The sequence below is a fragment of the Paroedura picta genome, chromosome 4, assembly GCF_049243985.1.
Source record: "Paroedura picta isolate Pp20150507F chromosome 4, Ppicta_v3.0, whole genome shotgun sequence".
Classification (NCBI taxonomy): Eukaryota; Metazoa; Chordata; class Lepidosauria; order Squamata; family Gekkonidae; genus Paroedura; species Paroedura picta.
The window spans coordinates 117,817,500-117,843,576 of NC_135372.1; the positions used below are offsets into that span (position 1 = coordinate 117,817,500).

Here is a 26,077-nt window from a genome sequence, read left to right on the forward strand (position 1 = left end):
AATACCACCATTTGTGGAGATATGAAGAGAACGTTTCAGAGAACGTTTCATGCAAAGTTGGGTATGATAAGGGACCAAAATGGTAGGGACCTCACAGAAGCAGAAGAGATTAAACAAAGGTGGCAAAATTATACAGAAGAACTATACAAGAGTGAGCTTAACATCCCTGATGACCACAGTGGGGTAGTTACTGACCTGGAGCCAGACATCCTGGAATGTGAAGTCAAATGGGCCTTAGGAAGTCTGAGCAACAATAAAGCTAGTGGTGGTGACAGCATTCCAGTTGAACTATTCAAAATCTCAAAGGACGATGCAGTAAAAGTGCTACACTCAATATGCCAGCAAATTTGTAAAACTCAACAATGGCCACAGGATTGGAAAAGGTCAGTTTACATTCCAATCCCAAAGAAGGGCAATGCCAAAGAATGTTCAAACTACCGCACCATTGCACTAATTTCTCATGCTAGCAAAGTTATGCTCAAAATCCTACAAGCTAGGCTCCAGCAATATGTGAACCGAGAACTTCCAGAAGTACAGACAGGATTTCGAAGAGGCAGAGGAACTAGAAATCAAATTGCCAACATACGCTGGATCATGGAGAAAGCTAGGGAGTACCAGAAGAACGTCTACTTCTGCTTCATTGACTATGCTAAAGCCTTTGATTGTGTGGAGCACAACAAATTGTGGCAAGTTCTTAAAGAGATGGGAATACCAGAGCATCTTATTTGTCTCTTGAGAAATTTATATGCAGGTCAAGAAGCAACAGTGAGAACTGAACATGGAATCACTGACTGGTTCAAAATTGAGAAAGGAGTTCGGCAAGGCTGTATACTGTCGCCTTGCCTATTTAACTTGTATGCAGAGCACATCATGAGAAATGCGGGATTAGAGGAGTCACAAATTGGGATCAAGATTGCAGGGAGAAATATCAACAACCTCAGATATGCAGCTGATACCACTCTAATGGCAGAAAGTGAAGAGGAACTAAAGAGCCTGTTGATGCGGGTGAAGGAGGAGAGTGCAAAAGTTGGCTTGAAACTCAACATCAAGAAAACAAAGATCATGGCATCCCAGTTGCAATGTATGGCTGCGAAAGTTGGACCATAAGGAAGGCCGAGCGTCAAAGAATTGAGGCTTTTGAACTCTGGTGCTGGAGAAGACTCTTGCGAGTCCCTTGGACTGCAAGGCGAACAAACCGGTCAGTCCTAGAGGAGATCAACCCTGACTGCTCCTTTGAAGGCCAGATCCTGAAGATGAAACTCAAATACTTTGGCCACCTCATGAGAAGGAAGGACTCCCTGGAGAAGAGCCTAATGCTGGGAGCGATCGAGGGCAAAAGAAGAAGGGGACGACAGAGAATGAGGTGGCTGGATGGAGTCACTGAAGCAGTAGGTGCAAACTTAAATGGACTCCGGGGAATGGTAGAGGACAGGAAGGCCTGGAGGATCATTGTCCATGGGGCCGCGATGGGTCGGACACGACTTCGCACATAACAACAACAACCACCATTTGTGCATCATCCTGCAGGTTCCACCCAAAACTCAAGAGGTTTTATTTCTGGCCCCACAATCCTGTCCTGCCAGATCTGGTCCTGGCTCTTCACAGCACCAGGATTTCAGAAATCAACAGTTCTAGTCAGCAATGATCACTGAAGCCTGCAATGGTTAGAGGTTTTTGTACTAGGATCTGGGAAACACAGGTTTGAATTCCCATTCTCTTGTGGAAGCTCACTGGGAGTCCTTGGGCCAGTCACACATAGGGCTGTTATGAAAATACAGTGGAGGAGAGGAGAAGGAAATAAGCTGCCTTTGGGAGAAGGGTGTGTTATACAATAAACCAACAATGCATTTTTAATCATGGCCTCATCTGAATGAGTCAGAAAAATGAAGAATGGATGGAAGGTTTGTGATAAGGGTGACCAAATCTATACAGCAAGCAAGAATTTCTGCAACCACTAGCAATGTTACCAAATAAGAGGAAAGCTCAAAGGCTTTCTTCAGGTCCCTGAAATTCATGGAGTTTGAATGTTGACAAAGCAGGCCAGATAGTCACCTCTCATAAGACAAGGAGCCTGTTGATGGGTACAAAAATGACACTACTTTTGCAAAACAAACTTTCAGAGAGCATTAGAAAGGATGTCAGTCTCTTTAAAGTACAGTCTCCTTATCTGGGGTAAAGAAATATTCACAAAGAAGGCACCTTACCACTACCAAGGGGATGCACAAATTTAGGATGCTTGACCGACACCTTCAACCAATTATGGATTTACTAGTAATCAAGCCCACTGTATAAGTAATACAGTGGGCTCTAGGCACGTACCAGATCGTAGGAGGCCCATCGGGCGGCGGGGCCTCTCCCGGGCGGCAGTCATTTGGCGGGCAGGGAGTCCCCGGCAGCCGCGCTCGGCGCAACTGCCGGGAGCGCCCTTCCTGGTGGCGTGACGCGGCGTGACGCGGCTGGCGGGCTGACGCGGCTGGCGGGCTGACGCGCCATAGAGGCGGAGGGCAGAGCGGCTCCGCGTCAAGGCGAGGGCGCAGGCGCGGCGGCCATTTTGGAAGCAGGCGGACGGAGGCCATGGGCCACGCGGGCAGCTGCGCCGGGATACTCATCAACAACGGGGTACTGCCGGCTGCGTCAGGCCGCCAGGCAGGGAGCCCTCAGCAGCCACGTGGAGCGCGGCTGCCGGGGACTCCTTCGGGCGGCGGCCTGATGCGGCGAGAGGCGCTTCGCGCCTCTCACCGTGTCAGGCCACCGGGCAGGGAGCCCCACGGCACCCGCGCAGAGCGCGGCTGCTGGGGACTCCCTTGCGGCCAGCCGGACGTGTCGGAGCAACTGCGAGCCGCGCTGTGCGCGGCTCGCAGTTGCTGGGGCTGGGAATCGGAGGGACCAATTGGCAGGCGCTGCGCGCCTGCCAATTGGTCCCTCCGATTGTCTGTCCTGAGGAAGGGTCCTATCCGGACCCTTCCTCATCACGGACACATCCCGCCTTAGGACCCCTTAACGCTTTATATAGTCCGTGGCGCCCGTGGCGCCACGGGCGGTTTAAAGATTGTACATTTTTCATTTGCATAGTATAGAAGATCCTGATTTGATCATGCAACTCACTTTAGACTTCAGATATTAATAACCCATCTCATAAAGATGATGGAAGAATGAAGGAAGGATTACAAAGCAACCTGCATAATAAAAGTGCTAAAGGGATATTAATTTTTCATGTTGATTACATTCACTGGGAAAAGGTGTGATGTGTCAGATACACACAAACTTTCTTCAGGTCCCTGAAATTCTGTCTTATACTGACTCAGCATCAATCTATCAAGGTCAGGATTGTGACTGGCAGCAGTTCTCTAGAGATTCTCAAAGGCCCTTCTACAGATGCCAATCCCCAGGATCCCCAGAATTAAAGGTCATTTCCAGACTAAAGAAATCAGTTCGCTTGGAGAAAACGGCTGCTTTGAAGGGTAAATGCCATAGAATGATACAACATCGAGGTTCCTCCCTGCCCCCACAGCCCACCTAATTCAGCTCTACTCCTCAAGTCTCCAGCTTATTCCCAGCCCAGAGCTGGCAACCCTAAGTCCATAGCACCTACTACCTGAGCATTTTAGATAGAGATGCCAGGGACTGAACCTGGGACCTTCAGCATACCAAGGTGGTGCTCTGCTACTGAGCCACCACTCCTGTCTCTCAAACTAAGATGGTCTAGTCAGCAAGTGGCCTTGATGGGTCAACTAAGACTCTAATCACACAGCTCTGAGCTGTCAAAACAGAAAGGGAACTTGTCATCAAAAGAAAAGTACCATCCATAACAGAATTGTCGTACCAGGTGATATCTCAAAATACAACACTTTTCAGTACATGCACCACACATATTAGTTGGTGTATCATCCAAAGGTGATTGGATGAAATGGAAGGACCAGGCCCATTTTCACTGGAGGAGTTTTCTACCCTTTAAAAAATGTACAGATACTCTTAGAAGTAGGTAGCTTTAAGAGGAGGGAAGCAGCTTTGCATTTTCAAAATATGTATGCAAAAAGTGGTTCACCTTTAAACATAGTGAAACAAGCAGATCAGAGGCAGAGATGGAAGGAGATAATAGGAATTCTGTGCAGCATATGAAAAGAACATAGACACTTGGAGCTGTCTTATGATCATCAGTCTATCAGTGTGAACGTAGTTATTCTGACCGGCAGCAACTATCCTAGGTCTTGGGCAGAGAGAGGTCTTTCTCATAATTGAGGACCTTTTCTTCTGGGATCTTGGGATCTTCTACATGTAACTTGAGATCTTCTACATCAGGGGTAGTCAACCTGTAGTCCTCCAGATGTCCATGGACTACAATTCCTATGAGTCCTTGCCAGCAAATGCTGGCAGGGGCTCATGGGAATTGTAGTCCATGGACATCTGGAGGACCACAGGTTGACTACCCCTGTTCTACAAGTAAAGCAGAAGTTCTACCACTGAGCGATGGTCCCTCCTCATAACAGTAAAGGATGACGTAAGGTAAAGGTAAAGGTATCCCCTGTGCAAGCACCAAGTCATGTCTGACCCTTGGGGTGACGCCCTCTAGTGTTTTCATGGCAGACTCAATACGGGGTGGTTTGCCAGTGCCTTCCCCAGTCATTACCGTTTACCCCCCAGCAAGCTGGGTACTCATTTTACCGACCTCGGAAGGATGGAAGGCTGAGTCAACCTTGAGCCGGCTGCTGGGATTGAACTCCCAACCTCATGGGCAGACAGATTCAGACAGCATGTCGCTGCCTTACCTCTCTGCGCCCAAGAGGCTCTTAAAAAGGATGATGTAGATTGTCCTAAATACCCTAGTTAATAAAGCAATATACACTACAAGAATTCTACACTGGTCAATCAAGGTAAGGATCAGGCTGGGTTGTTTGTTTTTAAGAGAATCAAAGCCAATATTTTATTTTGTTTTCATCAGGTACAACTGCTTAGAACAGTTTCACGAGTACATGCTTGATTTGCCTCACGGGGGCAAGGACAAAGCATTACATCAATCTTGATAAGCTGTATAGGGACCCATGGCTGAAAGACACTTTGGAAGGGCAAGGTACCATCATCTCATAATACAACTAGCATTGCTCGCTAGTGACAACAGATGGGATCATTCCATAACTTACTACCACACACTGGCAACATAAGAGCGGAGAGGGGAGGCTCAATTCATTTTTTTTAAAGAGGAGGAGAAACTGTGAAGCCAATAGTGATTCCTAACAGACCAAAAGCCTGGGTTACCATGGCAACCCAGACAACGGTACCTTATTAGCAGCTGCAAAGTGATCTTGTGCAGAATAAGCTGCAGTGAATCCATAATAGGATTACAGCAGCCCCTTCCCTTTCTCTTACTCCTCTTGTCCTTTTTCCATCAGAGATTCATGATTAATATATAATCCTTGGATAAGGGGGGGGGGAGTGGTTCTTCGCATCTCGTATTATACACTGGGAGGGAAACGTACGTTGGGTTTCCTCAGAACCTAACTGAAAACTTATTAGCAGCAAAGCGATCTTGTGCAACCAAGAACCAGCCCACGGTTCAGACAAAAGAGAATATTTTGTGATGGGAGAACAGTGGGAGGATTTGATGCAATTCCTCAGTCGTTTTAACAGCAACAGGATCAGATTTGGGGCTCCAAGTGAGCACTCCCTCTTTCACTCCAGCTTGCCTTGGGAACCACCAAGAACCGCTTTACGCAAGAGCACAGAACTTAGGGAGGTGGTGCTCACCACCAGTCAACTACAAGCGATTCCAAGCTTTACTGAAACAGACCTCCTTCTCAATCTGGATCCAACTGCCCCACGTGAATGACGGTTCTTTCTATGGCCCAGAACTAATGTTTACGAGCATTTGTGAATGACGTTGCTTAATGCTAGAAACAAACAATATACATTTCATATGTCTAGCCCTTTAATTAATTGGCATTCTAGACAGCACCAATTAGCATAGGCAAGGTGCTGATTTAATTAAACAAAGTCAACTTACTAATCCTACCAAGTGCCACTCTCCAGCCAACCACAAGACATGGATTCTTATTATTCCAGTTCCTACTCAATAAATTATCCAACTACAACACTAGTGTTGCCCTGACAGCACCCTCTGACCTTCAACACTTATTTACACCATCACAATATTGACAAAACCTGCTCAGGTTAAGAGAACACATGAACATTTATTCATGTTTGAACACTTCACAAAAGGGAGTATCCTTTGAGAAAGGGCTTTTATCAGCTGAGAACGGGGAAAGTGACTTGAGTGTTCTCTAACCTGATGGTCCCCAACCACCGGGCCCGCGGCTCCCTCTCCCCGTCCCCCCCTCGACAGTGAGAAAACATGTTTGCACATGGGCTGCCGCGCAGGCGTGGCAGCCGGAACGCCCTCCACCCCCACCGGTCCGCAGCCTAATAAAGGTTGCAGACCAGTGCTCTATTCAACCTCCATGCTTACAGAAAAAAACAACAAATATCAGGATCGAGATACAGTAACAAGAGTGTGAATGTGACTGACAAATGCAAAATGACATTTGGGATAGGCCTATTCTATTCCTAAGGCTGCCAGGCTGCTTGAAGGTAACAGTTCAGTCTGCATAGCAGATTTCCAGGGCAATGTTCAATTCTTGCAAAAAGGCTTTGCACTGTCTTACTGCAAAGGAATTAAGCTTTCTTAGGACTCTCACACAACAAGATCCACAAAGACATACCAAATGCTACAGCCAATCCTGAAAAGATGCATCAAGCTGATTTTCCATAATTCACCCAAGAAGCATAGATCCTGACTCCTGCGTCAAGAAAACAGCAAGATATATAACTATTCAAAAAAAGTAAGTACAGATTCATACAATCTTTCTCTCTCTCTCTCTCTCTCTCTCTCTCTCTCTCTCTCTCTCTCTCTCTCGCCCTCAAGTCACAACTGACTTATGGCAACCCCATATGGTTTTTACAGCAAGAGATTTTTAGAGGTGGCCTTCCATTGACTGCCTCCATGTCACAGCCCTGGTATTACTTGCAGATTGCCCATGCAAACACTGGTCAGAGCCAAGACTGCTTAGCTTCCAAGTTCTGGCTAGCCTAGACTGTCCAAGTCAGTGAATGTCTCATCTATGTGCAATCAAACTTGTGTGCATTGGACAACTGCAAATAAGGCCAGCAGCAGTTTCTGTGATAAAGGCACCTAGCGCACCAAACAAGAGAGAGTGCTGCTGACCGTACTTGGGATTGAGTCCACTGTGAATCTTAAATAAAATGAGAAATGACAATTCCATTGTCTGGGACATGAAATGTATTCTGTTACAGCTTCTACAGCACTCTCTCTACAGCTGTGCCCTTCAATTATGAAGACAGACAGTGCTTCCCCTCCTTTCTAGAGTGGTGGGGTTCAATTAAAATCCAAAGGAGACTGTGAGGCATGTCAGTTGTGCTGACTTGGAGGCCAGGTAAAGATAGAGCAAGACCATGCTGCTTGATCTAATATCTAAATTCCAAGCAATCATTTATCCAGATGCAAATTCAGGCTGCAGATCACCCTGTAAGATGTCCTAGCAATACTTCTCAATTAAAAATGAAGGTGGTAGAGATTTATTTTTATGTATAGTTCACTTCTGAAGGTCTGTAAATAGCAAGAGAAGGAAACACACATAGAAAGACTATTGAAAATGAAGTCCTCTCATTTTATTCTAATACTAGTGGCAAGGCCTTTTTTAAAAAACAGGATGTAGAAGCAAGGGAAAGTGGAGGGCAGGAGGGCCCCTGCAAAGCAGGGTGGCCAAGCTCACCAGCTGGGCCACCACTCTCTGCTGGAGCCCTGCTACTTTCTGCTCTCCAATCCTTCTTCCTACAGAGTGGGGGGGGGCAGGTGGTGACATGGGCTCCCTGAGCTCTCTCTGTGAACAGGAGACTTGGAGGTGTGGTCAATGAGAAGCACAGCTGGTCAGACTTTCACATCCTCCCAGCAGCCAAGAGTGGGAAGCACAGGGTGGCCATGGTGGAGAGTGCCTGGATGGGCCTCCCCATCCTCCCAGTGGCCGGAAGGCCATAGAATGCAGTGCAGCCACAATGGAACACAGCGGAGACACAGCTGTAGTAGAGTGTGGCTGGACAATTGTCCCTAGCTCCCAGGCTTACCTCCTGGCTGTTCTTCCTCCTTGCAACAAGTACCAGAAAGCAGCACAGAGGAGGAGGAAAAGTAGCAGAGGGGTGGGGAAGAGCCTCTGATTGCCATCACCCTATTGGGGAGATGTCCCCAAGTAAGGGCCAAACAGAGGCTCTGCACATCATCAGAAGGACAGCTATTTTTTAATGTTGTATTATAATGATACTTCCTAGGAAGCAGCTTCTGCTGAAGCCAAGAACATCAATGAGGTTCATGCCAGTAGAGGAATTTTAGTCCACATCATAGTCCGTGCCCATACAGGGGGGTGGTTCTACACATCAATTGCCTTAATTTATATAAAGACTTATGATGCTGGATCTAGAACATGGGCCCTCCACTTTCTTGAGTATGTGGACACCTTTCAAAATTTGACACAAGGTGGTGAGTGCAACAAGAAAACAACTGCTACAGGAAGAGGGGCCTACCCCAAAAAGGTCAGGGCATGATGTCAAGCATAACTCTCACAGTAATTCTTCAGCATTTCAGAGCAAAAGTGCTGCTTAGCAGGAAGTTTTATATATGAACAGTTTAAAAATATAGTGATGCTGGATTCAAGAACACACACACAGGCAGTTTCTAAATGGGAATCTACAACATCGAGGAATACGACTCAGCAACAAAAGTCAACCACAAAAACATTTCTTCCCTCCATAATTGCTACTAAAGCAGCAAAGCATGTGGAAAGAAAAACCAAACAATCATGTTCTACTTGAAAGTGCAGGATTGGAAAAAAAACAAGATTTGTGCACATGAAAAACCAATGCCTTTCTTTTCCCTAAGAAAGGGCAAGTAATATCCTGACTCATACCTTGCATAACAACCCCAAATGCTGCAAGTTTTCAAACATTTCTCCAGAGATGCGTGCAAGGCCCATGGAAACAGCAAGTCTTTTCTAAATGAACATGTGATTTTCTATTCCTCTAGCAGTGCAACCCTAAGCAGAGCTACACCCTTCTGAATTCAATGAAGAGCAGAACTCTATTTAGGACTGCACTGTGAATCTCTTTACATTACCACACAATAAACTGGAATCTAATTTAAACGTGCAATCTCAACTGGTTCATCCTGAATAGATTCTTCCCATCTCCACAACTGAGAACTCATGTTGTAAGAAGTCTGGAGATACTACATGGGGACAGGTGTCTTAAGTTTTCTGCAGTAGGTGCATAAACAGCCAGGGGTGGAGATTTTGAATTGAAAATGCAAGAGGCAAAAACCATTGCCCCACTTCCAGTCTCCCTTTTCACATGCCTTCTGTTAAAAAAGAGGAAAACTATGATGTGCGGATGCAGTAATGAGAAAGCTGGACTAGGATCAGGGAGATCCAGGATGTAATGGAGGATCCCCACTGAGGAGAAAGCTGGGGTAGATAGGAAGTCAATAAATGCTTCCACAGTAACATTATGTACTAGTGAAGCATCCTGTAATTTCCTCATTATGATTCATAAACTTGGGGAAACAATCTGAACAGATAATGCTCAAAATTACAGGAACATGCTATTGGAAATGCCAGTTTAAGACAGGGGGAAAAAAGATATGAAGAGCTTAACATGGAAATATGTTTGACAGCCTCTAAACAGGGACTTCAATTAAAGCAAGGAAACAGTCTTAGGTTTTTGTGTGCACAGATCTCCCAAAGGCACACCACGGTGGCTTAAAGCCCAAAGAGAGACTCCCAAGAACCACTTGAAATATTTACAGTTTGTATCCATCACGGCAGATAACTTGTTTATAGTATTAATGCTTTGTGAGGCAGGGTTGGAAGCACCTATTACAACAGACTACAGAGTACACTGTGTGCTTTTGCTACTTAGCAGTTTCCAAATGCTCACTAACAATAGCTGCTGTTAGCCTTTTATTTCAGAACTTGACTGGATTGTCAGTTCTCATTTGAGTAAGTCCTTAAAACAAAAGCTGCACAGTCTAAGCAAAAAGAAGGAGGAAGCTGAATTGGGAGAATTTTTGGCTCATTAGCCTCTCCAACACGGGGAGCAGCATCCATTACTGCCTGTGATCTACAGAGCATTTTCACCTCGCAGAAGGTATAATAAAACAGGACGCCCAAAAGAATGTAAGCATATACACACATCTAAGCAACGTGCCCATCCAATGACAGGCTCTCTTGGCTGCCTCCCAAAGGAGCTGCAAAGCCCAAACAAAAGACTGGCAATTTCGGGAGGCCTCGGGGAGGGTTGCCAGCTCTGGGCTGAGAAATGCCTGGAGGTTTTGGGGGGTGGAGCCAAGGGAGGGCAGGGTTTGAGGCAGGGAGGGGCTTCAGCAGAGTGCAATGCCTTTGAGTCCATTTTCCAAAGCTTTCTCCAGAGGAACTGATCTCCATAGTCTGGAGATCAGCTGTAATAGCAAGAGATCTCCAGGTGCCACCAAGGTTAGCAGCCTTGGGCACCCCATGTCCTATGGGGGTGGGGTGGAGAAAGTGGAAGACAGCAGTGCAATATTTATATGGCACCTTTCCTTTGTACAAAATAAATGCTGCAAATGACCACAGATACACAGAAACAAATTATGTCCTTCCAATACGGATAATGCCCCTGTGATAAAAGCAGATTTTGTCCCTATGGCCCTCTTACATTGGTCCACGTAGTGCATAAATAATCAAGCGTCAATGGAACACACAATTGCAGGGAGTACAGCATCTCCACCCCACTATCCTGATGTTATTTTCTTTGTCAAGGACCGGGACAGGTTTATACACCTCATTTTACCTTCTCAAATGCTAGCAACAAATGGGAAGAGAGGGAGAAATTTGATGGCCACTAGTTAAGGATCCAAAGATGAAAACAAAGGACAGCACCCTCCACGGCTTTTTGAAGTATGTTGTAGAAATATTTCCAAATATATGAAATACACCCGGAATGTTGCACAGCACTTCTTTGGCGCTGTAAGGACATCATGGAGGCTGACAGGAGTAAGGTCCAAGCTGCATGATACGCCTGACATGGGCAAGGTCGTAGGGGCATGACTGAACTCAAAGTCAGGGGAACTCATCTTAAAAGATGCTCAGTGCTACCAGGGAGTAGGCAGGAGAAGGCTTTTTGTCCCTTTTGTATGGCTCTGTCTCTCTCCTAAGGCATGTGGACCTATAGAAAAGGGCAAAAGTTCCCCCCCACCTCCCTTTCTCGTGGTAAAAGTGGGGTGAGAGGGAATCTGGAAGCTCCTTTTCCCTGCACCAAGCAAGCAATTGCTTTTTAAGGTGAGTTTCCCCTATGTATTTCTGACTGCAGCTCTGGCCTTGCACCCATGATCCAGTATTTGTTGCATATTGGGTAGCTCAACCCTTAGAAAGGGACTTCAAAGTGACAGCAGAGATATCAATTAAGCAATACATAAAATGTGTTTCTCTGCTCTCACAGACGCACAGCTAAGTTATGCAACACCTCCTTTGAGAGGCAGAGTTTCTAAAAGTGAATAATTTATGAAATGCATACACCTGTCATCACTAATCTTGACAATAAACTCATTTTTCCCCATAGGGAGCTGAAGAATATGAAGTCGGATCTTATCAGGAACTACTGTGGAGTAAGTAAAGCCAGAGAGAAAGAAATCTAGAATCTGTTCAAATTGGAATACAGGGTGTATGCAAAGGGGAGGAGGCTGATGCCTACTGTTTTCCTTCTTTTTCAAAGTAATTTGCATTTTCCCCAATTGAATTATATTTAAATTTTCCCAACAGAAACAGCTACTTGCATCTACTTCGTATTCAGGATTAACTACTGGTTTCAAGAAACTGCAAAAAGATCAAAACCAGAAATTCCAAAAATTGTCAGTACTACATCAGTGCTAAATCATAGCTTCAGCAGTTCCTTTGGGGTGGAGGAAATTTTAAACCTACCTCGTGTTTTGTTTTTCTTGTAACGATTGTTCTACAAACCTGATTGCTATCCCAGGCTTATATGAAAAATCTGCTTCTCTCTATTTTGCTTCAGGATGTGGATTTTTAAAAGTCACATATTGGGACCATGCTCAGAATTAGCTATAAAAATATTAAGTAATGTGTATTTTAAAACGGAATGAATGGCAGTTAAAAGAAAGCTGTTCTGGGCCCAGAAATGCTTGATTTGCAAATTCTGAACACACAGTAGAACCATATCTATGTTGTATATTTTGCATGAGTTATGATAGCAACATCATTCATGTGATAGCACCATCCTTATCCATTGTTGTTCCTCTATATATTTCTGAAACAGCCTAGGGGGTGGGACATGTCCGGCTGTCCAAATTGGAATAGGGCCAATCAGGGTATAGCCAGCTTTGTCCTGATTGGCCCTGCCCCTGCGGCTCCCGCCCTCTGGCCCTGGACTCTAGCCTCTATGCTCTCAGACGCCTCAGTGCCTGGAGCCAGCAGCAGGTGAGAGGGCCCTGGGCAAAAGATCACGGTGGAAAGCTTGCTAACGAGGGCCTCCTAGCCTGCTAGGCTGGGCCTGCGGAAGAGGGTTTCCTGGCCTGCTGACTGTCTGCTAAGGAGCTCTGTCTCGGCCCTGCTAATGAGCTGCCCAGCCCCATACACCCCACTTCATCTGGCTGCGAGCTGCCGCCTAAGGCCACCTTAAGCTGCCTGGCCAGGGGCCAGGAGAGGGGACCCTTTCAGGGCCCGTTCTTAGGAATGGGCTTTGAAGCTAGTCCTTAATAAAACCCAACATCTGCTATTTAGAATAGACTAGGGTTGAGGCCAGCATACTTTAAGAACCATCTACCCTTATATGAACCTCCTGGACCACTCCAGTTATTTTAGGAGGCCCTGTTTTGGGCGTCCCTGCCATCTGAGGCTAGAAGGGTGGCAACCTGAAGAAAAGTTAATCAGGGTGCCTAAACGTTGGCGTTCCCTCCTTGGGGAGAGTAATCTGCCTTCCTCTATCCTTCCATGAGCAGGTGAAAACTTTATTTTGTTTGCCATCCCTCCACTAACTGTTAATAGGCCCTGCTCTCTAGTTGAATTTTAATGAGTGTTCTATTGAACTGTTCAATTTTATACACACATTTAAAAATGCTGTTCTAATGTCATGCTGTTCATCATGTTGGGACCTATATTTGGGTGGAAAGGTAGCACAGAGATGTTTTAAATAAATAAATAAAGTTACAGCAAAGTTCATACAATTATTACTTATATTGAAAAATAACTGTTATATTTCTGGAGGGTAGCCATGTTGATCTGTGATTTTTATATTACTCTGATCACACAGCTGGGTAAAAGGAAGGAAGCCAACACCATACACCTAGAAATTAACATGAAGGACAGCCAAAGGAATATCATACTGCTTGATTTTTGTTTGTATTATTTATACTATGATTCAGCTCTACCTCTATCTAATCCTTTTACCTTCAGTAAAGGCAGTACTGCTTCTGCAGAATGAAAAGTATTACCAGAAATAGATAAGAGGCCAAACTGTGGAGATCCATGACCAAATCTCCTGGGTTTTTTACTTCAGTGTAGTCAGCTTGGGCTGCTCTTGAAAGCCAGCTTGGTGTAGTGGTTAAGAGTAGTAGCCTCTCATCCGGAGAACAGCATTTGAATCCCCATTCCTCCACATGCAGCCAGCTGGGTGACCTTGGGCCACTCACAGTTTTCTCAGAGCTCTCTTAGCCCAACCTATATCACAGGGTGTCTGTTGTGGGGAGGATGATTGTAAGTCATTTTGAGGCTACTTTGGGTAGTAAAAAGCAGGGTATATATATAAAAAAAACAGCTCTTCTCTCGTCTCTTCAATGGGAAAAAGGTGCTGAGGAAAGTTTAATCATCCCCGCCCCAAAGTTCATTAGCCTAACTTTTATAAATTCCCCAAGATATTAATTCACTCTCCCTCCTCTCATCTGGGGGCGGCGAACTATTAGACTGTGGAAATGGCACGAGGGAAAGGATGCTGCTCTGTTTACTAAGCAATCCCACAGGGCTGTCTTGAATTTAAAATGAAAAATAAGAGTGATCTATGTAGTCACAAATCCCATCTCATGCCTAATGATGTTGGGTTCCTTGGGAAGAATCAATTACGAGCAACGCCCACTTCCTCTGAGCTAGAAGGCCACAGGAAGAACTGCAAAACCTTCAACTTACAATTGGTTTGATTAACAGAGTATTTGATAATTTAAGAAAACGCCTCCTAATCAACTAGGTGATTCCAAAAATGGTATCAGAAGTGTTTGAATCCTACACGGATGAGAAAAATAGATTGAATAAGAATACAGTAATAGAACAATAGCAAAGAAAAAGGATGAATTAAAGCCACCAATGACATTAAATGTGCAAGCTACAAATTTAACTCAGGCCAGGAAGGATTGGAAAGAGGAGATTAATGTATATGTGGCTACTGCAATGGCAGAAAAAGAGGAAGCTGTGAGAATTAAAGGGTTTTGGTAGGGGAGAGGGATGCGAGGCACTGTGCCCCGACATTTTCCAAACAGAGTATGTCCTGTCTACAATTGTGGACTGTTCTGATACCGTCATGTCAGCACAGCAGAAAGATACATTTTTTCCACTCAGTATCAGCTTCAGAAGAAAACAAAACTGTTTAAGTACATAGAGGGATGAGGCCTGCTGAGGGGAAATCAGCACGGCTTTTGAAAAGAGAAGTCCTGCCTCATTAACCTTTGGAATTATTTGAGAAAGTGAACAAGCACATAGACAATGGGTGACTTGGACTTTCAAAAGGCTTCTGACAAAGTGCCTCACCTGAGTATACTTAGGAGTCATGGGATAAGAGGACACTCTTATGGATTAAAAACTGATTAAATGACAGGAAACAAAGCATAGAAAACAATGGATAGTTTGCAAAATGAAAGGAAGTAAACAGTGACATCCCAAAAGGATCAGACCTGGGGTAGGTACTATTTGGTTTATTCATAAATTATCTGGATCTAGAGGAAAGTACTGTAGCAGACAAATACACAGATGACAGAAAAGTATTCAAGAAAGTGAAAATCAAGGCTCCAAACTGACCTCCACAACCTGGGTGAGAGGACAACAATGTTGCAAATGAAATTCAATGTTGTTATGTATAAAGCGATACACATGATAAAAAATCCCAACTTCAAGGATAGGTTAATGGGGAGTGAACTTGCTGAGACTGAGAGGGGAGATCATGGGTTCATAATTGATGGCTCAATGAAAGTGTCTACCTAGTGTATAGCAGCAGTGAAAAAGGCAAACATGATATTGCAGATTATTAGGAAAGAGACTGAGAATACACTACTGATATTGTAATGCCCCTGTGTAGATCTGTGATACAGCTACATTTGGAATACTGTATGCAGATTAGAAAGCAGACGACTGAGGGGGGGGGAGAGAGAGAAAATAGAGGTTTATCAAATTATTCATGGGGGTTAGAGAGCTGGGGAAAAGTTTTTTCCTGTTCCCAAAACATGAAGCTTATGAGCAGTAGGTTCAGAACAAACAAAAGGAAATGCTACTTGACACAGAGAGTAATTAAAACGTGGAATTCACTGCCAGAGAGTGTAGTGATGGCCACAGGAATAAACACTTTAAACGTCAATAGATTCATGCAGGATAAGTCTATCAACAGCTACTTGCCATGGTGACTGGGGGGAACCTCCACATTCAGAGGCACTAAATCTAAGGTGACCAGATTTTAACATTGGTAAAGCGGGACACCATTGACTGGGGAGTTCTTGATTAAAAATTTGGTCTATATGGAGCAACATAAATTTTCATAGAACACTTAGAACACAAAAATAGTATTGTAATATATATGTTTTAATTTCAACATAAGTACAATTTGCCAGGTGCCCCAGATGTCCCTCCAAAAGTGGGACAATCTGGTTACCTTAACTAAATCGCTGAATCCAAAGGTCAGCAGGCAACATTAGGGGAAGGCCTCAGTCACTATGACCTATTGTTGGTTCACCAGACAAACTGGTTGACTACAGTGTGAGACAAGATGCTGGATTGGATGGATCTTTGGTCTGATCCAGCAGGCTCTTTTTATGTTAGTACTGATTAAGTACTGCAGCCGATTAAAAAATAGTGAAGATGTTAACAATCCACTGATAAGGGAGCCCAGCATGTGCAAGCCAGGATACGTAAGCATCATCATGGAGACTGATAAAAACTGACAGTTTTGGAGAAAAGCTTGAAAATATTTAGGACAGCTGGATTATCTAAAGATGGGATGTGGACCCTACTGAAGATTCTCAGATGGAAGGAGGATATTGAATGATAAACACAGTACAGAAAAATTCAAGAAGGCACCAAAAAAACAGTTGCATATGGCCAATAAAACTACACAGTTCCAAGCTGATCATGATCATGTCGTTTGTTAAAAACTTTGCAACGGTAGGAAATGGCACAAACTGTTTTTCTATCCCATTCAAGAACCATTTAAATCTTCTCAACCAGCACGCAGGTTCTAAGAAACACATCTCTAGGTGTCTCACTGAGGTTCATATAATACAACGAAAGAAAACAATTCTATTCGATTTTAGAAACAACATATACAAACCCTTTCATAGCAATGGGCTTGCCACTCAGGTAAGGCCCCCTGAACACTGCCCCCTCCCAGTGCTTAGAGTATCCATTTTCCTCACCCACCCTCAGGCCCTGAGCATATCATGAACCCACTCAAGTACACCTCCATATTTTATTGAAAATACAATGCAGAATAATGTAAGCAACAAGTGAAGATCCAGAAGGGATTTAGGGACATGACTGAGTGAGGTGGACAATGTAATGGAGTATAGAAAATACAGTGTGAAACCACTTAAGATGCTAAAGAAAACAGAAAACCATCCAGGAAGCTTAATCTACACATATCCCCAGAGACAGCCCTTTTAAACTTGTCTTTCCTTATTATTTTTTTTTTTTTTACTGTCACAGGACTTCAAGCATTAACCAAAACATAAATTCTGGCATTTGGAACTGGATGAAACCCCCCAGTTATCTGACAACATTGCTACACTCCTGAGAGATAGCGCTAGCTATGGTTGCCCACAGGCAATCCTGTGAGGTATTAGGCAGAAAACCAAACTAACAAATGCTGACAAGAATGCCGAAAATACTACAGTATGTAGTGATAAGAGAGGGGCAGGGAAGTGACCTAGAACAAGCCTAGCAGGTTTGTGAGCTTCTAAAGAAATATTAATATACTAGCAGAAAAGTCCACCCACCCCTCCTGACTCGGGTAGGCCCACCAAGGCCTGGTGAGGCCATGGCAGGGTTGCTCAGGGCGGGGGCAAGTGCTAGCAGGGGCTCCCTCCCCCAGGCCCTCCCTCACTCCCTCCAACTACAGATCTCATTCCCACTTGCTGGCTGGCTTACCTTTCGCATTCAGTCCAGTAGAACATGCTGGCATTTCTTCCACATGGAAGAAATTGGAGGGGGTTGCAGCCAGGGACGGGACAGCCTACCTGATTGGCTGTTTGTTGGACAGATGGCCAATCAGATAGGCAATATGTCCCAACTCCTCCCACCACACCAGTCGGGCTTTATTTATGTTACAGATTTTACACCTGAACTTAGACAAATTTGAATTCCCATGAATTTGCCACATATTGCTCTCTAGGACATAAAAGACCACCCAGAAAAGGAAAGAGCTATTTGAGATATGCCAAAGCCTCAGATGCAGCTGTAACAGACAAAGCCATAAGAGCAATTTGATTGAAAAGGGCCCACAGTTGCTACAGCAAAACAGCAATGTTTCAGCACAATGCACCAAAGATGGGTTTATACACTTCCATGCTATAATGAGGACAGCCAGCTGCACATGTGAACAGAGCCTTCTCAGAAACAAAGCACAACTATTCCCAAACAGCAGCAGTAAGCATGGATGGCTATGCCCAAATAAAAGCAGCAAGCATTCCTGACTGACACTTATCTATTCCGCCAGATCATGTGAGGCACATGTATAAAAACTGTACAGGTCTCTAAAAAATATGTGAAAGTCCCCAACTCTGTGTATAACAAAGTAAACTATGATGCATCTGCAAAACTAAGACATTAAGGTAGGGATGCCAATCCCCAGGTAGGACCAAGAGTTCCCCCAGTTTTACAGCTCAGCTCCAGATGACAGAGATCAGGAGAAAATGGCTGCTTTGACTCCATAGCATTATATTCCGCTGTGGTCCCAAATCCCACACACTCCCAGCTTCACCCCCAATGTCTCTATTTTCCATCTCAGAGCTGGCAACCCTACATTCACGCCAATGACTAACCACTGCCCAAAGATTGAGACCTAATGTTAGCAAATATCAAAGCATGCATACCTACTGAAATCAGCTATGGTGGGCTAGGTACAAATTGAAAGAAGAACCATTTAAGGGGTATAGCAATTACTCTTAACAGATTCAACAAGAAAGCAGGTACCAAAGACTGATTATATTAAAGGGAAAGTCAGAAACACAAGACTGAACACCATTCTTCCAGATAAGAAAAGGCTCATTTGTTCATAATGTCATTACATTCTGGGAAGAAAGCCACTGTACCCCAAGCTCATTGAAAGGATGTCATATACAAAGTGCTATCACTACAACTGATACTTAAAGGGTGTATATGACAGGACACAGAGTAATTTACTCATTTGAATTTATTTACTCATATGAATGAGTAAATAAGGGCACTAACGGAGCAATGTGGGATACACAGGTCTTTGGAAGACTACCAAATTAAGGAATATTGCTCAGCACATTATTCTGGGAGGAAAATACTGAGCAAACGAAACAGCTCACCATCATTTTTCATCAATCTTCAGTCATACCAAGGAAGATGGAGAGTGTGAATGCACACTGCATGCATTACAAGCTACCAGACACATTATATACCAATAACGGGCTGGATTTTTGTCAGGGGAACTATGAAAGTTCAATGAGGATTCAGACTCTGAGATATTCAGATGACGTGTTGGTAAAGCAAAATTACCTGTGAAGGCAGCTAAAATGCTTGGATCGGAATCACGGAATTATAGAGTTGGAAGGGGCCATACAGGCTATCTAGTGCAACCCCCTGTTCAATGCAGGATCAGCCCAAAGGAAGATGCACTTGGAAGAATATTCACTTCCTTTTTAAAGGAAAGTAACATTAGAGAAAGCAGAATGGCATGGATCATACCACTCCTCTCAATGAAGTCTGAAACCTTCCTGGAACCTTTCTTCAATGCTCTGCTCCCTCCAACTGCCTAGCGATCCCTGGCCCAAAGGAAGCTCGCTTGACCTCAACCAGGGCCAGAACTTTCTCATCCTAACCCCCACCTGGAGCTCCCAGAGGAGATCAGGATGGAACTAGAGCAACTCTGCAGGACCTGCAGAAGGGAACTCCTTCACCAGACATCTAGTTGAAGTTGACCAGAACCACTCCTTCCTCTGTCCCCCCCCCCAAGCCTCCCTCCCATGTAAATCATCGGTACCATCCAACCATGGGGCCTCAGTATGCTGTAATGATCTTCTGTTCACTACTGTTCCATCATTCTACCATATTAATTCTCTATTGTTATTGCTATATACCATTACTGTTATTGATAGCCCCTGATTTCTCTGTACTTTTCCTGTTATGCCAAGTTTTATGTAAACCGCCCTGAACCCCAGGGGAGGGTGGTATATAAATGTAAAATAAATAAACTGCTGAAGGTAGTGGTGCATCTCATGAGATAAACTATTTAAGACATTCCATTCCTCTGGCCTGGGAGGAAAGAGGCCAGTGACCGAGAAATCACTACAAAAGTCAGCCTTAAAATAACTCCTAACATTATTTTTAAGTTCAGATGGGTTTTTTAAAATTACTCTAAGGGAAGGCTTCTTATAATTGCCCACTCCTTTAACGGCCTGATGATCTCAACTAGTAACCCTGTTGTCAAATTGTTTAGCCATTTATACTGTTGGGGAAACCCAATGAATTGCAAAAACCAAAGCTGTATATTATGTCCAAGGTTACAGGCACCTCGCATGTATCTTTACCAGCAACAGCTTGAACAAAAGACGTAATCTTAGGAAAAAATATACTCATGAGACTCTGTTCTACTCTTTATCTCTTTCCTGTTTGATATCCACACACAGCAGACAGCTCTACATGATATTCATAAGATAGGTTATTATAGTAGCTGTGCTGGAGCAGCAGAAAGAAACCAGAAAGAGATAAAGGCTCACATGATCACTGGTAGGAGTATCACCATACTTCCTGCAGGAACCCTGAAAACATTTGCCTAGAATAAGCACCGTCTAGGCAGCACCCTAGATCAGGTACTTACAAACCAAGACAAGACTTCATTCAGTCTTGCCCTCAAACAGGGCAATAATATTGCTGATTCTCCCCCCCCCCCTCTCTCTCACACACACACTCACACACATTCAAGCTCAACCAGTGTCTGAGTCACATCCAAGGCATGGTCTGAAGACATCTGAATGGATCCAGCTAAGTATGTCCAGGCCTAGTTAGTGTCTGGATGAGAGGCCACGTGTATGCCACTTTGAGTTCCACAGAAGAATGTCAGGCCAGAACTAGAAATCAATCATTGGCAGTAAAGTGTATATACTGCTTGGACCCAATATTTCTCTAACCTTTTCCCCCTGAAGAATGTATGTTTTTGCTTGTGTGTGTTTTGAATGTACTCCAATATTCCCCCCCCCCCAAAAAAAAATTCCCTTGAGTGTAAGCTTAATTGCCATCTTCATTTAAGAAGGGTTTCTCTCAGGGAACGGACCCCATAAAAATTGGTAGAAAAGATATTGTATTACTCTTGCTATATTCATGATTCCCCACAAGTCCCTTTGAAGGATCCGATTTGGGTAACATTGCATCAATATCTATTTCACCAACTATTTCATCAACACAGACTGTATGTCGATACACATGCTGATATTCTCAAAGCTATAGTTATATTTGCATAAATTGTCTGGCATGAGTTTTTGAGGCATGAGTTCCCAGGTCCAGAACCAAAATGAGCAAACTTTCTTCCAGTCATGTAAAACAAAATGTGCATTGCAAAAAAACCTCTCCATCTTCCGTGTGAACTTTTGTTGGAAAGAAAGATGAAATACATCTTCAGAAAGAAATGCATATTCAGTAATCATAGAATCATAGAGTTGGAAGGGGCCATACAGGCCATCTAGTCCAACCCCCTGCTCAATGCAGGTTCAGCCCAAAGCAACCTAATATACTGTTGCATAGCCCCTCCTGAATTGTTAAGTGTGCTTGGCACAGGATTTCACACTCACTCATTTAACAAAATCTTAGGTTTGGTTACAGGTTCTGTATGTGACCTAAAACAAAGGAAACAGGCCTACATAGGCCTATGGCAAGAATTTCCACTGTAGCGGGGCACAAGGAAGCAAAATGCCAAATCGGCACATGTTGTGCCTATCTCAAAGCTGCATGATAAAAAGCAGACCTACAAGGAAATCCATCTTTTCAGAACCAAGAACCATCCCTCCGGCTTCTGCGTTTCTCCCACGACAAAGAATGTGGGGCAGACTTGCCATCTGCATTATAGTTTTGCGGTAGCTTTTCTAGGAGTTCCCCTCAGGCAGAAGAGGGTGGCTGTCAAATTAGTCCTACTGCAGATGTATATGGCTTTCTCTTCCCGACACACTCACACCTTGAGGTGAGACTAAAAGTGCTGTACAAATTGGAAAATTTAAGCAACAAGAAAAAAAAGACTTCAATCATAAGACCTGCAGTCAAGTATAAATTATAGGAGATTTGACAGTTGCTGCTTGTATGGCTTGCTGTACTCCTGTACAACCAAAAATCAGGAAGGCAAAGAACTCCATTCTTGTCTCACTTCATGCTATCCCCCCTATAATTTTAGCAGAGGCTTCCTGTATTCGTCTGCTAATGTGGCAGGGGGGAAGGCTAGAAACACGTGCAAGAGAAAAATGCCAAAAGCTATGAAAGAGGAAGGGCTGTGGCTCACATTTGCTTTGCATGCAGAGGTCCCAGGTTCAATCCTGGGATCTCTGCATGCAAAAGATCACCCAGGAGGTAATGGGAAATAATTCTACTTGAGAGCCACTACCAGTCAGAGTAGAAATACTGAGCTTGAAAAACCAATGGTCTAACTCTGCCCAAGGCAGCTTTGTGCATTCCTATTGGCTTTGGTTAATACAGACTCAAAGCTTTAGCAAGACAATCCTTATCCATTGTTGTTCCTCTATATATTTATGAAACAGCCTAGGGGGTGGGATGTGTCCGGCTGTCCAAGTTTGAATAGGGCCAATGAGGGTGCAGCCAGCTTTGCCCTGATTGGCCCTGCCCCTGCAGTTCCCGCCCTCCGTCCCTGGACTCTAGCCTCTTTGCTCTCAGATGCCTCAGTGCCTGGAGCGAGGATCAGGTAAGGGGAGAGGCCCTAGGCAAAGGATTGTGGTGGAGGGCTTCCTAACGAGGGCCTCTTGGCCTGCTAGGCTGGGCCTGCTGATGAGGGCCTCCCAGCTGCTGATTGCTCATTAAGGACTGCTAAGGAGATGACTAGATGACTGCTAAGGAGCTCTGTCCTGGCCCTGCTAATGAGCTGTCCAGCCCCCACCCACCCCACTTGATCTGGCTGCGAGCTGCCGCTGAAGGCCACCTTAAGCTGCCTGGCTGGGATCCAGGGGAGGGAACCCTTTCAAGGCCCATTCTTAGGAACAGCCTCTGAGGCTAGTTAAATATAATGTATGGAATGCCTATCACTGAGTGTCTAAGTTCAGCCTAATATATGTTCAGAGTTTCCAGCAAACCATTGGGGCTGCAGCAGATCTATCCCAAATAACAGGATAGGGGTCTGATTTTAAGAATAAGAGACTGCACAACCTTCTTCCCACCTGCTGTTTACCCATGTCCAGTTTCCTAAAATGATTTGTTTCCTCCGTCTAGGGGACCTCCAGGACTAGAAGTGAACACAGCTGGGAGTCAGCAATCAGAGGGATAAGAGAGACATGAGGGCAATTCCTGTAAGAGAAATGGTAAGCTTTCTGTGGGGGAAGCCGAAGAAAAATAATCTCCCATTACAACAATTCAGATTCCTCACCTTCTCTTTGCCCCCAATTGCTTGGATAGCATCAGTGATGCACAGAGTGCTATATCTCCATCCTAAGGTCCAAGAACAGGTCAGAGGGAGAACATCCAGTTTACAAAATGCAATTACTGTGCGCTTAGAGAGGCAGCCTGCACGATGCTGAGAGGGGTATCCAAACCCGAGTCTGCAGTGCTGTTGATACTTGTTCTCCATTCTTGAGGTTTCATTATCGGTGCAACATAGTGTTTGGCACATTTTAAAAGGTACAGCAACAAACAACAACTAGAAGAAATGCAAGAATTTTGTCATGGTTCCACTGTTAGCAAGATAACAGCCTGTCCAGGCACCCTGACTAAGATTTCTAACATGGCATTTTATCTAGTCTTATCAATACCAAGCATACACCCAAGTGATTCTTGCAGGACCTAAAACCTTCAGAGACTCAACTCAGTCACATACAGGAGCTTTCCTTTATCTGGGGCTCTCAGGACAGTCCCTCTACAACAGCAGTTCTCAACCTTACCTTCACCACAAGACCCCAACTTCAGTGGTGGCTGTGGTGGCTGCGTGTGCACACAAAGCCCGCGCGTGCGTGGGTGGCACGCATGCATGCAGGCACACAACAATTGAGGCGGCACGGAGGCAGCTATTGCCATGGCTACGTCGCCACCACCCGCCTCCGCACGCCACCTCCGGCCACCGCCGTCAGCTGCCGCCGCCACTGCAAAGGGGAGCAACCAGGTGACCCCGGGGAAGGGGCAAAGTGACCCCAAATAGGGTTGCGTCCCCAAGGTTGAGAACCACTGCTCTGCAAAGATCCCCTTTGTACTGTGGGAACCCACTGTAATTTCATTGCATTGCAAGAAAAAAAATGTCAGGATTCCTGGGTCATGTGGCAGCTGTCCACCATAAAGCGACTTTACACAACAGCATTACTACAATTGCCTTAACAGGTCTATCATGATTCCAGAATGAGAGTCCTGCTTTTAGGAGGCCCTGCAGAGGCAGAGCCAAGGACCACCCTCCCACTTCCCACCAGGCCTCCATTATGCCTCTCTTCCCACTCACTCACTTGCATGTCTCCCACCTGACTGTGTACCCTTCCTCTGTCCAAATACCCTCCTATACTTGTGCTCACAGCTGACTGGACCATATTCTGCTGAACAGTGCTGGCTGATGCATGCAGCTGGTAGTGCCAGTGCTGTGACCACCGAGGGTGCTGCCGTTGTGTGCCACCTGCACATACTTCCCCATCAATGTTAGGAAGCTAGGAACTTAGGTGGTGGAGCACTTGCAAGGGAATAGGTAGGGAAGGTCAAACAGAGAAGTGACTGAGGACGTCCACAAGTGGGGTTGGGGTCAGCAGCAGTGAGCTCCACCAGGAGCCCCAGCAGCTGTCCCCACTTCATGGTATGCCAGCAAAAGGATTCATATTGCATGTGGCTTGGGGCTTCTGATTACCCCCACATGGCAGGACAGTACTCCTAAGCTGAGAAGTGACACGGAAAGGGTCCAAAGAGCCACATAACAATACAATACTTCAACAAGGAAAATCAATTTTCCATTAATGGGCTCTGATGAGCATCAGTGAATCAGTCAAGATGCACTAGGCAACACACTGCATTTGGGCAGATGCAACGGAAGACACTGTAAAAGATGTTTGGGAGGAACAAGGCAGACTTTTTTGCAAGGAGAACTGAGAATCAGCTGGGACTTCTCCATTCATAGTACTTCTGCCTGGCCTGTTATGATCAACTGTACTTCTGTCTGGCTCCTTGTGCATTTAAACAACCACGCACAGTGTTTCTGTTCCAAAGATGAGGATTATCTACCTCAAGGAAAGAGATTTTAGTCAGGACACCAATGCTGGACATCCCTTCAGTCATGTTCCAAGCCAAAGCTACAAAAAGATAGACTGACACTACCTTCTTGTTTTAGTTCTGTCCATCTCTTTCCCCAGAGGGGAAACCATCGTCATCCTTTGTAGGGGCTGGCTGGGAAAAGGTATAAAACGAAAGCATGCTCACCAGCTTTTGCAAGAAAACAAGGTAAGCCTCTCTTGGAATTCCTGAGCAGAGGTCACTCACAAAAATGCACAAGCCAACCTGCTCAGAGAGAAAAATGCCATAGCCTCTGATGCCCAGGCATGCATCATTTCTTCATCAATGGCACTGACCTATCTCCAGCTTATGACCTTGCATCACTAGAATGCTATGGGCCTGCCTCAACTTGATTTGCAATTACTATTCATGCATGTCTAGTAGCACTGTCAATACATTCTGGAAAGTGATACAAAACCCCATCTTATGCCAAACATTGCCAGGTTCTGAATCATCTGAATCACTATCTATAATGCATGATGGCACCATCAAACAAACATCCCCATCAGAGGATCCAAGTGGCAGAAGTTTTTTACAGATCCCTTGGGAAGTTCCAAATGTCAACCTTTAAGAGTGCATCAATTAGCAGCTCCATTCTCCCTCACATTTGCTTGTGTCTTCCACAGCAAACCACAACCCCATGAGTAGTTATATGTTCTTAATGCATTCAGGAGGCCCTGCCCCATCAGGAATCCCAGGCAAGAGCAATTAAGGCTGTGGGTCAATTCTTAGAAGAGCAAACACAACTATAATGCCAAAATTAGCATGTATGTATCTGTAGTTTACAAGCAGCCAAGGCTGTTTCCTAAGGATGAGAAATCATTTCTTGAACATAGGTAACTGACTTATATGGAATCAAACCACCAATGCATCAAGATCAGTATTGCCCATTCAGACTGGGGGCAGCTCTCCAGGGTCCTAGGTAGTAGCATATTCTTAGATTTGGATGGTTCTCTTTCATTTTAGAAATTTATTCTCAGCAAGCCTTCACCTGTTCTATATAGAATCTAAGCTACTACTACATGCACTGAACTCATGCACTATTGCCCTATTCTATGTGAACTTAACATTTGCATAGTGCAAGAAATTAT

General features: G+C 44.7%; 1 protein-coding gene across 16 annotated transcripts in view; it reads right to left on the minus strand.

The window, feature by feature from the left end:
- EPB41L1 (erythrocyte membrane protein band 4.1 like 1) overlaps positions 1-26,077 on the minus strand; it is a 181,913-nt gene that overhangs the window by 126,246 nt on the left and 29,590 nt on the right. The gene's annotated exons all lie outside the window — the stretch shown is intronic.